The following is a 14,716-nucleotide window of genomic DNA, read 5'->3' as shown; positions in this document are numbered from 1 at the left end:
GAGAGTGAGAGAGTCTGTCAGTGAGAGTCTGTCAATGAGAGTCTGACAGTGAGAGAGAGTCAGTGAGTGAGAGCCAGTGAGAGAGAGTCAGTAGTGAGAGAGGGTCAGTATTGAGAGTGAGTCAGTGAGAGTGAGTCAGTGAGAATCTGTCAGTGAGAGAGAGTCAGTGAGAGTCTGTCAGTGAGAGAGTCATTGAGAGTCTGTCAGTGAGAGAGAGTTAATAATGAGAGAGTTAGTAGTGAGAGTCAGTGGGAGTGCGTCAGTGACCACAGCCAAGCTACAGAAAAGACTCCAACGCATCCAGAACGTCTCCGCGCGACTCATTCTGGACATCCCCCGTCGCAGCCACATCTCCGGCCACCTGAGGGACCTACACTGGCTCCCCGTCGACAAGAGGCTCACGTTCAGGCTCCTCACCCACGCACACAAGTCTCTCCACGACCTGGGCCCCAAGTACCTCAACGACCGCCTGACCTTCTACATGCCCACCCGCCAGCTACGGTCTACCAGCCTCGCCCTCGTCACCGTACCACGCATCCGAAGAGCCGCCGCCGGAGGCAGATCCTTCTCCTACCTGGCGGCCAAGACATGGAACTCCCTCCCCATCCACCTTCGGCTGACCCAGGACCACCTCGCCTTCAGGAGATAACTCAAGACCTGGCTGTTCGAGCAGTAGCGGATCCCTTCCCCCAAGCGCCTTGAGACCCTTCCGGGTGAGTAGCGCGCTATACAAATGTTGTGATTGATTGATTGATTGATTGATTGATTGATTGAGTGACAGTTTGCCAGTGAGAGTCTGTCAGTGAGAGTCTGTCAGTGAGAGAGAGTCAGTGAGGGTCTGTCAGTGAGAGAGAGTCAGAGAGATTCTGTCAGTGAGAGAGTTAGTGAGAGTCTGTCAGTGAGAGAGAGTGAGTCAGTCAGTGAGAGGTGAGTCAGTGAGAGTCTGTCATTGAGAATGAGTCAGTGAGAGTATGTCAGTGAGAATGAGTCAAGTCAAAGTCAAAGTCAAGTCAAAAAGTATGTTTATTTAGATCGTAATCTTTAAACAAATACATAGGAATTAAAATTGATTTAAGATATTCCACAGCAATCTCACTGGCTAATTTCTGATAAAAAAGAAAAATATTTTTCCACACTTTATACAATATCCTTACTCTAACCTCATAACATTTAGAAATGAATGCTCCTTAAAATGACTTCCTTAATAAAATCCCACCCCATACGGGTTTAATAAAATCAACCAATTCTCCTAGACAAGATTTAAATTCCTTCATTGTAAAATTCTAAAAATATTAATTCTAACTTGTTATAGCTCTCTGTTCTACCTTTAGGAACTTCCCTAGTGCAATTGCGATGACAATACTAGGCAATTCTTTGATAAGAGCAATCGCTTGCACCCGAGTTCTTATACCATATTTTAAAAATATTGGGCGCAACCAAAGTTTACGCAAATCTAAAATATCTAAACAGTCCAACAGGATATGCATTGAATCCCCTTTTGTGCCCAACCTACATTTGCAACACCCATTAGGGTCCAGCATTTTGGTTCTAATTTCCTTATTTATTACCCATGGATTAATCCTGATGCGCAACCTTAGGATCTCTTGTCTAAACCACGGATTTGTTAGGGTGTCCAGATAAGGGAACCCATTTTCCTTTGCCCATGCATTCATCATGAACTCTACTGATCTTTTCTTGCCGAGATATTCCCCACCAGAGCTTCTAGTACTTTCTTGTCCATTAGACTTAAGCTCTTTTTTTGTACACTCTACCTTTAACGTATCACAGCATATGTCCACTTTTATATTTCCGCAGGCCTGTACTATTTTCTTCCTACATATTTTTGCCCAGTTTAAGTTACTTAATTGTATCTCTTTCTGACACCATTGTGCGACTTATTATCCTTTTTCATTTTCAAGTCGTTTCCAAAATCTAATCGCTGCTACTTGTGATTGTACCCCACCAAGCCGTTGTTCCTAATTCTGTTCTTATTGCTTGCACCATTGCTGATGGGGGTAGGGATAAAAGGTTTTTCAGGCATCTTTGTTCCTCTAAGTCCCAGTCTCCCTTACCGCTCAAATAATGGATTTCCGTTCCATAGAGTACTTGTGATGGAATCATTGCACTGAAAGCCTTTAATAATGGTCGATGAAACATATCCCCATAGTCACGGGTAAACATTTTTAAACCCGCAATTGATGTCTGTGCCTTCGCTTTTTGGGACTCTAGGTGAATATGCCAATTTGGAGTTCTGTCAAACCACACCCCTAGGTAGCGGTATTTGTTAACGGATTCTAATTTAAGATCACCTAAAATCCAATTAAACGTAGTTGCTTTTTTCCCAAAGCATAGAATTTTTGTCTTGTCTAAATATACCGTTAAAAATTTCTTTACACAGTATTCATTAAAAGCATTCTGCTTACTTTGAAGGCCTCTTTCCCTTTGGTCCACTATTACAAGGTCGTCTGCGTATAAAAGACACTGCACCTTTTTACCATTCATTCTTGGGCTGGCACTACCCTCCACTTCAAGGCATTCTGGTAATTCTGAAAGAAATATGGAAAATAGCTGGGGGGCAATACACAGCCTTGTCTTAAACCATTTTCAATGGGTATTTTTGGCGTTAATGACCCCTCCTTATCCCTAATTACTTGGGCCCAATTGCCTTGGTGTAATTCTTTTATTATTGTCAACAGGTCTTTTCGGATATTTTTGCTAGTTAGTGTTTCCCAGAGGCAGTCCCGATCCACTGAATCAATGGCGGCTCGGAAGTCCACGAAACAGCAACAGAGCTTTCCGTTCTGTTCCGATGACTTTCTTGCCATAGCCCATAATGAGAAACAGTGGTCTAATGTGGAGTGCCCCTCTCTAAATCCCCCGTGTTCAGTGGATACAATAGAGAACTCATCTACCCAGGTATTTAGTTTATTTAAAACATGTTTTGAAAAGACCTTTTCCCCTATCTCCAAGAGGTTTATCAATCTGTAATTTTGGGGTTCACCCATACTGCCTTTTTTGTGTATTGGTCTGATTATTGCACCCTTCCAATTTAATGGCATTTTACCTTCTGTTAAAATTACTTGAAACAGTTGAGAGAGGAATCTTGCCCACCACTTTGTTTGTGACTTTAATATTATTGCTGGGAGGTTATCAGGCCCAGCGGCCCGGGTTAGGTTCAGCTTTTTGATAGTTTCTTCTACTCTCTCTACAGTAAAATCTACTTTAAACTCTTCTGAGATTTCCTGCCAGACTTGGGATACTGTGTGTCCTCGGGGTATTCGGGCTCCACACAGTTGCCTTAAATATTTATCCCAGGCTGACTCACTTACGACGCAGATCATTTCTCCTGCTGAGGGATCCAATGCTGATTTTATCAATTTCCAGAATTCGCTCACGTTCTTAGCCTCGATTGTTTCTAGCAGATCGCCCCAGCATTTCTCTTTATATACCCTTTTTGCGTCGGAGACCATCTTTTTGAACTCAACTTTCAATTTAGTTATATAACTTTGTCTCTCTTGGTTAAACTCTTTCCTCAGCCTTCTAGCTTCTATCCTTATTTCTCTTTTTTTCATTTGGCAGTCCATTGAAAACCATTTCAATCGACTAGCTCGGTTTATTTTACCTCTTCTTTTACCCTGTTTTTAATTCTATATTAAGGCGCTGGACTACTTGTCCTCATACCATTCCAAGTCTTTCCTCTCAAGAATTTCTAAATCGAGCTTTAGTTGAAATAATTTTAACTTTTCCTGGTACTCCTCTGTTAGTCTTGTTGTCACCCATTTTGGGTAATCCACAACTTGTGCAATCACCTTTTTTTCTGGTTTCCAACCTTCCCTCTTTTATCAACAATTGAAGCAGATTATGATCACTACTGTCACTTTGCTGTACCTTAAATTGCCGCACTAGGGGGAAGTTCCAGGCTAACATAAAGACATAGTCGATTGGGGAATTTTCTGAGCCTTTTTTAAAGGTCTTTTTTGCCGGGCAGTCTGTTTTGAACCTGCCATTTAAGCAAAAGAGGCTCTTTCCTTGTAATAGTTTATCAAATCCAAATCCTGTTTCAAGGGAACACTTTCTGGGAAACTGGCAAAATTAATTCCAGAAGCATCCAACAATTCTGTATACCAGCGGTCCGCCTTCATTGGTTGCAATTTGTGGTTAAAATCCCCCATGATTAACAATACATCTGAAGCATACATTTCTAATATGGCATCAATATCCTTTTTAAAATTTCCCTTCTCGGTTACATATCCTCCTGCATTGTCCCACTGCATATAAACGTTTATAACAATTAACGTTTCACATGTCTTATCCAGGGTCAAAAGATTTAACCAGCAAGCCAGTAACTATTTACATTTCACTTTTAACAGTACTACATTGCTTAATATTTTTGTGGAAATGAGTGTCCTCTTGGCCAATCGATTTAATTCATGGTAGCCCTCGAAGTTTGGGGTTTCACCGCATGCCCAGGTCTCCTGTAGGCAGGCAATTGCTACCTTATTTACTTGCTTCTTTATATTTTCCTGTTTTAACTCATTGCCTAACCCATTTATATTCCACGAAAGGAGACCTAGGTAATGCGGCACTCCCCCTCCTAATCTATCTCACTTAGACCGCCGACTTCACCCATTACATCCAAATATCTCTCCGAGGGGTCACCTAGGTAGCTACATTGGCTCCAGTTACCCCACTTGTCCTCTTTTGCAGTATGATTCATCACTATATTCAGGCCGCTCCCCTCTTCTTCATTATCCTTTTGTAGCCTTACCTGTCTCCTCCCGATACTTGCATGGCACTTTAGAAAATTCCTTCCTGGTTGTAGTACATCCCTTAAATCTTTTTCAGTGATCACCCTTACTCCCCCTTGGTGTATCTCACTGGCTGCTTTCATAATTGCCATTTTTACCAGGTCCAAGTAAAGTAGTACTTTTGTTATTTCCATGCCATTTGTACTTTCTATAAATCCCACCTGTCTCAAATCTTTTGAACTAATCCACTCAGGCTTGTACATTTGGAGAAGACTGCCAGGACTTGTGACCTATTTAGAGGGTTCATTTTCCTTGGGCCGGTTCCAAATAGACCCATTTATTATTTGCCCCCTCTCACCACCTTTCTCGGGGGTAGCTAGGTTTAACTGACGGATCTCTTCCCTCCCTTGGGACCCTGCTACTAGCCCATGTGGCTGAGGTGTTGCCTCCAGGTTACTAGACCTCTGAGTGTTCTGCATTTGGCTTTTGCGCGGTGGGTTTATTCTCAGGTTTACGGGTTTGCTTTTTGGTACTGTCTCTTTTGGGTTCTTATTACTCTGACTCTTCCTTTGTGTATTTGGCACCATTCTTTTGACCTCTGTTGCCGGGGGTCCAGAGGGTACAAAGGAATGGGCCGAAACATTTAGCATACCCTCGGCTTCCTTTTTCTTCCTATTTTCCTTGGACACTATTTGCGGTGCCTGCTTTTTGCTTGCCCTGCCTTTTGTACGGCCCCTTACATGTTCACATCTCCTTTTTACCAGAGTTGGGCACTTAGATATATACACATTTCCTAGTGGCTCTGCCTGTTCACACCTTATACTTAGATCAGTTGTTTGTGGGGTCTCTACGGGTCTTAGCATGGAAGGCATTTGCCCTTTGATTCCTGTCAGCTCCTTTTCGATCTTTTTTAGAGACATCTTTTGAACATTTAATACACCATTATTTAGCATTGATACTTCTCAAATTCCCTAGAGGGTTCTCTGGAGCATCAATAGTATGTCCAACATTGACGATGTGGGTACTGCTGACCGGTCCGAGTCCTGTAGTCTATTCCTTTCTGGGGTTCCTTGGCTCCCTGTCCTTCCTGAGTTCTGCTGGTTTGGATTGTTTTTCGCTTTGCGACAATGTCGTACTTGACTAGATGGAGCCCCCCTAACAAAGCTAGACTCCAGGCTTTCCCTTCCCAACGGCCCTTCATTTTCTGAGGTCTGCAGGGAAAAGAGTTTTGGGGAGGATGAGAGCCGAGGTGCTGCCATTATTAAGTTTTGACTCTGGAGGGAAAGATTTATTAGCAAGGGATCCCCCATTTCTTCTTCCAATTCTTCTTCATCGGGGCTCCATTCTTGTCACCCGGTCAACCTCCTCCGTTTCTATATTTATTTCGTTCTCAGTCCGGGGCTCATCTCCACTTTCCAAGTTTATTACAGGTACATTTAGTACTTTATAATGTTTGCCAACTAAGGGCCAGATGTAGGAAGCCCAATACCGGTCGGTAACGGCCGAAAATCGGTATTTTCGGCCATTACCGACCTGTATTGAGCATTTGGGATATAGGAGTCCGAAAATCGTCCAATTCGGTAAATTTACAGAATCGGTAAAGTTACCAAATCGGTAAAATACTGAATCGGAAAAAATACCGAATCGGTAAAGTTACCGAATCGGTATATGTACCGAATCGGTAAAATACCGAATCGAAAAATGTACCGAATCGGTACACAAGAAGTGGTAACATTGAATAATGAGATGTAGGTAAGCACTGAAATACCGAATTTGCTTCAAATTCGGTATTTAAGAGTCGGTATTTACCATGGATTTGAATCAGATGGTAACCAGGTGCAACCCATAAAAAAAGACCCAAAATGCAATTCTCCTTGCACAATGGCGGCATTCTATGTCACTGCAAGATGGCTACGGCTACAGGAGGAAGTAGAGAGGGAATGGCAGAGAGAGGAGCATGTCTACAGGGAGAGGATCACCCTGTTCATGCTCACAGAGGCAGAGATTCTCCAGAGGTACAGGTTGGACTCAGACACCATCTTGGACCTCATCAGGGACCTCCACCCACTGTTGGAGCACACTACCCCAAGGACACATGCTATCCCACCACACGTGCAGGTGCTGTGCAGCCTACACCTGCTTGCGTCTGGTAGCTACCAGAGTGTGGTTGCTGCGGTAGGTGGGGTGACCCAGAGCAACCTGTCAAGGATTTTCCACAAATTCCTTGACGCCATGTTACAGAGGATGGACCATTACATATCTTTTCCTGCAACCCATGCTGAACTGGTCCAAACAAAATCAGACTTTTACCAGATGGCACGATTCCCCAATATCATTGGCTGCATTGATGGCACGCACATTCCGATTTGTCCCCCTGCTACCACCGAATATATATACAGGAATAGGAAGTCAACGCACACCATCAATGTGCAGGTGATTTGCATTGCAAAGTGCGCCATCACTCACCTTGTGGCAAAATTCCCAGGGAGTACCCACGACTCCTATATATTTCTAAACAGTGGCATCTATGCACGGCTGACTGCAGGGGAATTTGGTGAAGGATACCTCCTAGGTAAGACACAGTGTGCGACCCCATAACACCTATTGCAGTAAGAAGTACATGTATGCATGTGAGTAATGTTTTCCCATTTCCTATTAGGGGACAGTGCATTTGCCCTCGGCTCCTTCATACTCACCCCCTACCTCAACCGCTCAACACCCAGCCAAAGGAGATACAACCGGGCCCACAAGAGCACAAGAAATGTAGTGGAGCGTACGTTTGGTATCTGGAAAAGCAGGTTCAGGTGCTTGCACAAGAGTGGAGGTGCAAGGCAGTATACCCCAATCACCTGCTGTAAGATCATTGCTGCCTGTGCTATGTTGCACAATCTTGCTGTGAAGAAGGGTACTTAGGTGGAGTTGTCAGACTATGAGGATCATGACAACGACATTGCTGTGCCTGAAACACAACCTGCTGGAGTGGCAACACCAAGTGATGGCAGATACAGACGTGATGAGATTACACGCAACTATTTCTGAGTAAGTAATGAGACGCATACAGGTTGTGTATGGTAACAACGTAATTTAATGGAGCCACAACGTACAAGCACGGAAGTGCAACAAAACAAACATTATAAACGTGGGGACTGTATGTCCTGGGTTACTTTACCCATGTCCGGTAAAGTCACTTGCACCCGCACTTCCCTGAGCCACTAGGATGTTTCTCGCTCTGTTCGGCATGCCCTGCAGCCTCAGCTGGGCGCCTGCTACTCCTCCGTGGCTCCAGAACAGCGCTTGCCATGCTGCTCCGGCTACTACTGTCTTCAGCCTCTGCCACGTCCAGGGCTGTATTTTGTGCAGTGTGTGAAATAAGCATAGCCTCTAGTGCACTTGTGATTCTGGCCATGCCCCTGGTGACCTCAGCCGTGTTCTGGGTCAAGGCCTCCTGCATATTTATGCCCCTACGACAAAGCAGGAATGTGGCAGTGGCCAGACAGTTGATGGCCGTATAGTGGACACGGGCCTTCCTGTGCCTTGTGTGGGACAGACTGTCTAGTTTGGAGCAGAGCTGTGTAATCGAGTTGGTCATCTGCTGCATCCCAGCTGCTATATCCGCATTTGTTTTTGCAACCTCCCTATTGAACTCAACAATGTCACTCATGCCCTTCCCCATGTCTCCTATTTTCTAATTCAGGACTCAGAATTGGCGATGGCAGGCTTGGATGGATCTGCCGTGCATCCGTTGTATGCGCACCATGCTCCCCTCCAGCCCACGGAACACAGTGCCATCTCCACATCCACCTGCACTGCTGGGAGTGCGTTGTGGTCTGCGAGCTGTGACAGGCTCATTTGATGACTGCAGCGCTGCAGAACTATATTGTACATTGATTTGAGCCTCACCCTCACCCTCTGCTGCCTCCATCACTGGTAGTGGGGCCACGACACGCCTCCTGCCTGGTGGGGTTGCAGGAGTGGATAGGAACAGTGATGGGGAGGTTTCTGGTGAGAAAACCAGGGGAGGGGATTGTGACAGCTGTGGGGGGTGCAGCAACTCTGGGGTCTGTACTGTCTCATCTTCTTGGGAGACGCCAGTCGTGTCACCCTCCTCCTGCGAGGCTTGTACTTGGCTTGGCCCTGCTTCATCACTCTCCTCCCTCGCTGGTGCAGTCCCTTCTGTTGCTGTGGGTCGACTGGCGATTTTGCACCTAGGTATAAATAAGCGTATTTCAACTGTGTGCTACTGTGTCACAGTTAAGCATGGGCGAATTTTGCGGATCTCGCGTTTGCGGATTTTGCGGATTTGCAAACTCGCAATCCGCAAAATCCGCAAAATCTCGCGAATTTGCGTATTTTTTTATGTTTGCACGGGTTTCTGCAAGTTCGCGAGGGTTTTGTACAATTTCGCAAATTGCGAAATTGTACAAAACGCGTGCGAACTTGCAGCAACCCGTGCGAACACAATAATATGAAGAGAAAGAAGCTCCTGGTCACAGGAACAGCACGGGGATTGCGCTCATGAAAGTCAAGGATGCAAAGGCCTCTACCCAGCATCACAGCTGACTTTCCACGGTAGATTTGGGAAGAGGCACACCTGTCCAGCCTCGAAGACGCTCATGATTGTTTTTGGGCTAATGAATGAGTCACTGAATTTGAGCATCAACTAGTTCGAGCAACCATGTGTGTGTTACTATGCAATTGCCCCGAAGGGCGCAGGGGTCCCTTGAGTGTGCTGTAGAAGTCACAGGAAGGGCATGGTAAATATTTTAGGATGGCGCCGGCAAGCTGCCAGCGCCATCCTAAAATAGTTACTAAGTTAGCTTCAACAGGAAGCTCTAATAAATAAAATCGAGCACCTGCTTTATTTTATCTATTAGAGCTTCCTGTTGAAGCTAACTTAGTAACTATTTTAGGATGGCGCTGGCAGCTTGCCGGCGCCATCCTAAAATATTTACAACAGGCCAGGCTTTCAAGTTTTGAACTTTTGCCCCCGGAAAAATCCGCCGCTCGCGGATTTGCGAATTCTCGGTAAATTCGCGGGAGTTCGCGAATTGCGAATTTACCGAAAATCCGCAAAATCCGCGAGTGTAAAGGATTTTCCGCCCATGCTTAGTCACAGTCACTACAATACATGCTTTACACATTTCACTTTCAATTATCTGCATTACTTTCAGTGACTTGCTGATGTCTACGCAGTTACACATGGTCTTACATTAGCTTACTACATTTCCCATAATGCATTGCTCCTGGATAGTGCTAGCAGTACTGGACTGGGGTTGGCTTGTCCACAAAGGGTAAAGGGAAGCAGGTTGGTATGGGGTGTCATGCTGCGCATGCGTCTTACCTTTTTTTGTTGCTCTGGCTGAGCTGTCAACATCTCCAAGTCCCGAGACGCTCTCTGGCTCAATGGTAGAGGCCACCAACTCCTCCTGGTCAGTCAGGGGGGGGCGCTAGGTTCCTGCCTCCACCGGTTACACCAGCCTGCTTGTGTATTTCAGACATCTTCTTGGTGAGGCTCCTGATGTCATAACATTTTTTTTTTAGATCCTCTATATTCCGGAGTGTGACTCCGACTGCATTGACTTTTTCTGCAATTGCCAGCCAGATTTTTTTTGGGCTGACTCAGGAACAGTGAGGGAGTGCCTGCCAAAAAGTTTGTTGTGCACTCTCACAACCTCCTTCACCAGTACCTGCAGCTCCATGCTGCTGAACTTTATTTTTCTCTTTCTTTCAGCCTTCTGACTTTCACTGCTGCTTGCCATTTTGATTTAGATGTAGTTTCACCAAAACTCTCCCTGCTGCTCTGTGTCTCTGCTCTGCTCTGACTGCCTCTCCAGAACCTTCTAATTAGTTGCAGCTGCCTGGGTAGCCACTTACTGGTAGGGAGGGGGAGGGTGGTAGCACCTGATTGGCTGTTTTGTTAAGTTTCACTTTTGCTTGCTTTCTGATTCGGTATTTACAGATTCTGTATTTACCGAATCGGTATTTACCGATTCGGTATTTCCCATTCATTCCTATGAGCCTTTTGGCCCATAGCAATGAATGGGAAATACAGATTCGGAAAATACCGATTCGGTGAATACCAATTCGGTAAATTCTGAATGTCAGATACCGATTTTTACCGATTCGGTAAATAATACCGATTTTTCCCCTACATCTCATTTACCGATTCAGGAATACCAATTCGGTAAAAATCGGTATTTAAGAATCGGTACATTGAAGTTACCTACATCTGGCCCCTTGTCCTTAATGGGATTACAGGTTGTAGAGGTCTTTTTTGTGGTCGATATTCATGTAGACCCCTTTTTAGCTTGCGGGGCCTGTTTAGTTATTCTTTTAACTTTCCTCTTCTTACGTTGCCCCTTGGTATTATCCTCGAGGGAGACCTGGCTTTCCTGGCTCTCTTCCCAAGACCTTGATTCCGCCAGTATCTCACTCGTCTCCAGGCTATCTTCTGGGGTTACTTTCCGTTGCTTTTGCTTGCGTTTTGGGCCCATTATCCTTTTACTTATGTACTACTGTGGAACGAAGTTCCGGACTTATCTCTGTGGTTCTCCCCTAAAATTTTCTTACTTTCTAAACAATTTTTAACAAGAAAGGGGGACCCTACTAGTAAAATCCGGTTTTGTTCATGCTCTCACTCACACTTACCTCTGTTGTGCCACTATCCGCCAGCCCACCTTGCCGAAGATGGAAGGGAATACTGCACTTTTTCCCTGTTTGGTGTTGTCGCCCAGGGACTGCCTCCCTTTGTCGTCTCCTGCCCCTGGATTGGGTATCACGTTCTTAGTGGTTGGGCTGGGCTGAGTTTTAATCACTCAATTACGCCCTATCTGCCTCTCCTTCTCCTTACTGGAGCCGGGGCACCGCCACACAAGGGTACTGTGGCTTCCTTCCTACCTTACTGCAGGCTCACTCCAAACCAGCTTCTTTCTTCCTCCTCTGCACCTGCAGGCCACCGCACTACACCCAGGGGGATCCCGGCGTGGCCCGAGGCTCCCCGCGGTGGTTAGTGGTGTTGGCGCTGGCTTTACTTAATAGTGTCCGCACTCCCGAGGAAAAGAGTCCTGTACAGATGGTCATATCTGAGGGGACCAAACAACAAGGACACATGTGGTGGAGCAGCCCTATGTCCAGTCTAACCTCTGGCTTTCTGTGTTACTCGTGCTAGGTTATTTAACACGAGGATTTCCTCGCCTCCCGCAGAACAAGATCCTTAAGGTGTCCAAATTCAACTTGCTGTTCTGTCTCTCAGCCCCTCTGTCTGTAGGGCTTCAGAGGTCAGGGCTTCAAGACAAATGAGGATGACAGCGCTGTAAAGAGACCAGTCAACAGTCGAGGCGCTTGAGTGTTGTAGTATGGGGGTTAGGGCTGCTCCTCCGTTCTTTTTTTGTTCCTTTTTCGTGCCGACCTTAATTCTCAGCATCCGCGGCACACATCCACGACACACACACGCCCCTCGGCGATCCGCTCCTCTACGCTCGATTGTTCAGTCTGCGCAGGTCTGTGCACCTCTCCTGTCTTGAAAGCCTGCTCACGGCTCTCCTCTGCTCGAGTCCGGCGTCCGTGTCCGGGTCCTGGTCCGACGTGTTGCGTGATGCGGCAAGGCAAGGCTGGGCGTGGCTACAACAGAGGTACCAGTCCATGAGAATGAGTCAATCAGTCAGTGAGTCTGTCAGTGAGAGTGAGTCTGTCAGTGGGAGTGAGTCTGTCAGTGAGAGTCTGTCAGTGAGAGTCTGTGAGTGTCTGTCCATGAGAGTCTGTCAGTGAGAGTGAGTTAGTCAGTGAGAGAGTGAGAGAGTCAGTCAGTCAGTCAGTGAGAGTGAGAGAGTCAGTCAGTGAGAGGGTGAGAGAGTCAGTCAGTGAGAGTAAGAGTCAGTCAGTGAGAGTTAATGAGAGTGAGAGAGTGAATCAGTTATTCAGTGAGTGAAAGAGAGTGAGTCAGCGAGATAGTCCATCAGTGAGAGTGAGCCAATCTTTTAGCGAGAGTCAGTAAGTCAGTGAGAGAGAGTCAGTCAGTGAGAGATAGTCAGTGAGAGAGAGTCAGTCAGTGACAGAGAGTCAATCAGTGAGAGGGAGTAAATCAGTGAGAGAGAGTCAATCAGTCAGTGAGTGTGAGTCAGTCAGTCAGTGAGAGAGTGAGAGAGTCTGTGAGTGAGAGTCTGTCGGTGAGAGTGAATGAGTCAGTCAGTCCTTGAGAGTCAGCCAGTAAGAGAGTCTGTCAGTGAGAGTGAGTCAGTGAGAGTGAGTCAGTGAAAGTCTGTCAGTGAGTGTCTGTCAGTGAGAGTGCATGAGACAGTCAGTCAGTGAGAGTGAGTCAGTCAGTCAGCCAGTGAGAGAGTCTGTCAGTAAGAGTGAGTCAGTGAGAGTTTATCAGAAAGAGTCTGTCAGTGAGAGTGAGTGAGTCAATCAGTCAGTGTGAGAGAGTGGGAGAGTCAGTCAGTGCGAGTGGGTGAGTCAATCAGTGGGAGAGAGTGGGAGAGTCAGTCAGTGAGCGAGAGTGGAGGCGTCAGTCAGTCAGTGAGAGTGAGAGTGAGTCAGTCAGTCAGTGAGAGTGTCAGTGAGAGTGTGTCAGTGAGAATGAATCAGTGAGAGTGTGTCAGTGAGAGTGAGTCAATGAAAGTGAGTTAGTGAGTCTGTCAGTGAGAGTGAGTCAGTCAGTGAGAGAGAGTGGGAGAGTCAGTCATTGAGAAAGAGTGGGAGAGTCAGTCAGTCAGTGAGCGTGGGTGAGTCCGTCAGTCAGTGAGAGTCAGTCAGTCAGTCAGCCAGTGAGAGAGTCTGTCACTAAGAGTGAGTCAGTGAGAGTCTATCAGTAAGAGCCTGTCAGTGAGAGTGAGTGAGTCAATCAGTCAGTGTGAGAGAGTGGGAGAGTCAGTCAGTGAGAGTGAGTGAGTCAATCAGTGGGAGAGTCAGTCAGTGAGAGAGAGTGGAGGCGTCAGTCAGTCAGTGAGAGACAGTCAGTCAGTCAGTGGGAGTGTCAGTGAGAGTGTGTCAGTGAGAATGAGTCAGTGAGAGTGTGTCAGTGAGAGTGAGACAATGAAAGTGAGTCAGTGAGTCTGTCAGTGAGAGTGAGTCAGTCAGTGAGAGAGAGTGGGAGAGTCAGTCAGTGAGAGAGAGAGGGAGAGTCAGACAGTCAGTGAGAGTGAGAGTGAGAGAGTCAGTCAGTGAGAGTAAGAGTGTCAGTTAGTAATTCTGTCATTGAAAGTCTGTCAGTGAGAGTGAGTCTGTTAGTGAGAGTCTGTAAGTGAGAGAATGTCATTGAGAGTCAGTCAGTGAGAGTCAGTCAGTCAGTCAGCCAGTGAGAGAGTCTGTCAGTAAGAGTGAGTCAGTGAGAGACTATCAGTAAGAGCCTGTCAATGAGAGTGAGTGAGTCAATCAGTCAGTGTGAGAGAGTGGGAGAGTCAGTCAGTGCGAGTGAGTGAGTCAATCAGTGGGAGAGAGTGGGAGAGTCAGTCAGTGAGAGAGAGTGGAGGCGTCAGTCAGTAAGTGAGAGTCAGTCAGTCAGTCAGTGAGAGTGTCAGTGAGAGTGTGTCAGTGAGAATGAGTCAGTGAGAGTGTGTCAGTGAGAGTGAGTCAATGAAAGTGAGTCAGTGAGTCTGTCAGTGAGAGTGAGTCAGTCAGTGAGAGAGTGGGAGAGTCAGTCAGTGAGAGAGAGAGAGAGGGAGAGTCAGACAGTCAGTGAGAGTGAGAGTGAAAGAGTCAGTCAGTGAGAGTGAGAGTGTCAGTTAGTAAGTCTGTCATTGAAAGTCTGTCAGTGAGAGTGAGTCTTTTAGTGAGAGTCTGTAAGTGAGAGAATGTCATTGAGAGTCTGTCAGTGAGAGTGAGTCAGTCAGTCAGAGAGAGAGAGTGGGATTGTCTGTCAGTCAGTGATAGTGAGAGTGAGTGAGTCAATGAGAGTGGGAGTGTCAGTGAGAGTCTGTCAGTGAGAGTCGGTCAGTGAGAGTGAGTCAGTTTGAGTGAGTTAGAGAGAG

Source organism: Lissotriton vulgaris, chromosome 4_1, assembly GCF_964263255.1.
Source record: "Lissotriton vulgaris chromosome 4_1, aLisVul1.2, whole genome shotgun sequence".
Taxonomy (NCBI): Eukaryota; Metazoa; Chordata; class Amphibia; order Caudata; family Salamandridae; genus Lissotriton; species Lissotriton vulgaris.
This window is presented reverse-complemented; position numbering follows the sequence as displayed.